General features: G+C 49.3%; 1 non-coding gene across 1 annotated transcript; it reads left to right on the top strand.

Annotated features, from left to right (window-relative positions):
• Positions 1-2552: 2552 nt before the first annotated feature.
• Positions 2553-2753, top strand: LOC118725082. Its single transcript, XR_004989830.1, has one exon. It is a non-coding gene; the product is annotated as a small nucleolar RNA SNORA74 (small nucleolar RNA).
• Positions 2754-3182: the final 429 nt, after the last annotated feature.

Consider the following 3182-nt stretch of genomic DNA (forward strand, 5'->3'; position numbering starts at 1 on the left):
AGGGGAAGCCACCACCAAAGGGCAGCAAGTGCCCCCGGCAGGGAGAACCAGGCTGGCTGGGTGCAGGAGAGGACGGGTGAGTAAAGGACCCTTGTGTGGGGAATGACATGATCAGGTTTATATTTTTTTAAAGGTCACTGTGATTTTTGGCATTTGAAATGATATTTGAGGGGGTAGAATCCATACAGATGAAGAGAGTGAGATGTGCTTCAGGTACAGAGAGTGGGAACATGACCTGGAGGCAGTAGAGATGAACACTGGAGACCTGAGCACCCACCTCATAGGCCAATGAGTGAGGGACAGGGCAGGGCAACAGAAGACCCTCCATTGAGGGTGCAGGGCAGGAGGAACAGGGGACCTTACATTAAGGGTACAGGGCAGGGATACAGGGACACTCCATGGAGGAGACAGAGCAGGGAGGATAGTAGAGGAGGGAGGGAGGACATGGGACACTGCCCCCTCCAAGGAGGGTACCCTTTCCACCCAAGAAGGTTTCCCTGTTCCCCCAGTCCTGCCCCTTCCCATGGTCCCCTGTTCTTCCTGCCTTCCGAGGAGGGCCCACTATCTCCCTTGTTCTGACCACTCTGTGGTTGGTTCCTTTTCTCCTCAGCCTTGCCCCCTCCATGAGGGTCTTCTGTTTCCCTCTCAGGTCCCCTCACTGACAGGCATCTGAGGGGCATGTGCTCTGGTCTTTCCGGTCTTCATCTCTCTGCCTCCAGGCCACGTGCTCACTCTCTGTACCATGAAGCACATTCTCACCCCTCTTCATCGTCTAAAATCCCACCTGTGCTCTCAAGGCAATCTCAAATGTCATTTCAAATGTCAAAATCATTAAAGTGATCTCCACAGGGGATGGGGGGGGGGGAGTAGGAGATGGCAAAGGGGGAACAGATTGTGATGGAAGGAGACTTGCCTTGGGGTGGTGAACACACAATATAATCCTACCTAATAAAGGAGTAATATGCAATTAACCACCACTCTGCAACACTCACCAGCCACGCCCACCAGCCAACCAGAGAGAGTATGCAAAATAATCCTAACCAAGATGGATGTGGCCACAGAGAACAGGAGGGAGGCTTGGGTTTCCATGGCAATGGAGGAAGCCAAGCTTTCCACACACTCCCGGTGGGCCCAGGCCTCCACTCAAGGGTACAAAGTTTCAATTATAGAAGGTAAATAAATTCCAACAGAAATGGCAGCAGCTGAAAGAGCAGGAGGCTAGGGTGATGCAGGAAGCCAAGCTTCTGCCGCCCTGGCTGGCTCAGGCCTTCATTTCAGGCTACAAAGTTTCAATTGTAGGAGATAAATAAATTCCAGATACCAGGGCCTCTCATGGGTCACTGGGGAGCATGGCCGGCCTGCAAACCACCATAGCCCCATTTCCCAGGCTACCCCACACCCTAAGAGAATTCCCACCCTGATCCGGGACACCCTTCAGTGCAAACCAGCTGGTCTCCACCCATGCACCAGGTCTCTATCCTATCTAATAAAAGAGTAATATGCAGATTGACCATCACTCCAACACACAAGATGGCTGCCCCCATGTGGTCAAAGATCCTGCCCCCATATGGACACAAGATGGCCACCACAAGATGGCAGCAGGGGTGGGTGGGCGGTTGGGAGGGACCAGGCCTCCAAGGGACGAAGTTGAGAGGGACCAGGTCTCCTGGGTAGGGCAGTTAGGAGTGACCCGGCCAGCAGAGGAGGGAAGTTGGGGGCAAACAGGCTGGCAGGGGAGCAGTTAGACATCAGTCAGGCTGGCCTAGGAGTGGTTAGGGAGTGATCAGGCTTGCAAGCAGAAGTGGTTAGAGGCAATGAGAAAGGATGGCAGGCGAGCAGTTGGGAGCCAGCAGTCCTGGATTGTGAGAGGAATGTCCCAGATTGGAGAGAGTGCAGGCTGGGCTGAGGGACACTCCCCCAATGCATGAATTTCTTGCACCAGGGCTCTAGTATACAGATAATACATTACATAAATGTATACATTAAACCTAGATAATTTTATTAACTAATGTCAGCTCAACAAATTCAAATAAAAATAGGTGGGGGCCTTTTTAAAAAAATAAACATTTTATTGATTTTTTATAGAGAGAGGAAGGGAGAGATAGAGAGTTAGAAACATGGATGAGAAAGAATCATCTATCAGCTGCCTTCTGCACACCCCCTCCTGGGGATGTGCCTGCAACCAAGGTATATGTCCTTGACCAGAATCGAACCCAGAACACTTCAGTTCACAGGCAGATGCTCTATCCACTGAACCAAAACGGTTTTGGCAAAAGGTGGGGGCCTTTGAGGGTGATTGGATCATGAGGGTGGAGCTCTCATGAATAGGATTAATAACCTTTTAAAAGAAACCCCATACTAGACTATTCCGGGGGATCACTTTGCAAGTTCTATATATGTCGATGCTGTAAACTTGAAATATTGAGTGCCAACTCTAATTGGAAAAAATTAATTATTAAAAATGAAATTTAAAAATAATAAACATAAAATGAAAAATCAGAAAGTGATCTTTAAAAAATATAAATCAGATCATGTCTAAAAGTTTGAAGGGCTCCAACAGTAGTCAGCTGTGCAGACAGAATCATGTCTGTGATGGTGTTACACTGCTGGGAGAGGAATGCTTGTCTTCTTCCTCCAGTCGCCTCTGTCAGTGTTCTGACTACAGCTGGCACTGGGGCAAGGCAGAACTGTGCTTCCTGAGAGCAAGCTAAGCATCACTTTGGCTGCTTAGGTCTGGTGTGGGAGCAGACACAGAGAAAACGTATTTTTAAGCCTTAATGGTTCTAATAGCATTTTAAATCCTCCCTGCTCTTCCCTGCACTCCAGCCAACCTGGCCCACCCAGTCTTGAGGACAGAGGGCTGGTGCAGTGTTGGCCAGGAAGTTAGGGAACATGCATCTGGGTGGACATCTGAACAGAACTGCAGTTTCCTTAGGATGGAAATGGAGGGAAAGATCTGGTAGTATCAGCCACATTTGTAGAGACTATACTTTTCATGACACAGTAATAGGATTACAGCTGCATGACCCTGCCATGTTCTCCTTCCCCAACCACATTCCAGGGGACCCAAGAATCGCCCACCATGACAAGCAGCTTCCTGGCCTCGGAGACTCACCTACACTCTGCAAAGCCCTTAAGCTCATACGGCTGATGTCAGACTATAGATCCCAGACATCTTAACT

The sequence above is a fragment of the Pipistrellus kuhlii genome, unplaced genomic scaffold, assembly GCF_014108245.1.
Source record: "Pipistrellus kuhlii isolate mPipKuh1 unplaced genomic scaffold, mPipKuh1.p scaffold_m20_p_2, whole genome shotgun sequence".
In the NCBI taxonomy this organism is placed as follows: domain Eukaryota; kingdom Metazoa; phylum Chordata; class Mammalia; order Chiroptera; family Vespertilionidae; genus Pipistrellus; species Pipistrellus kuhlii.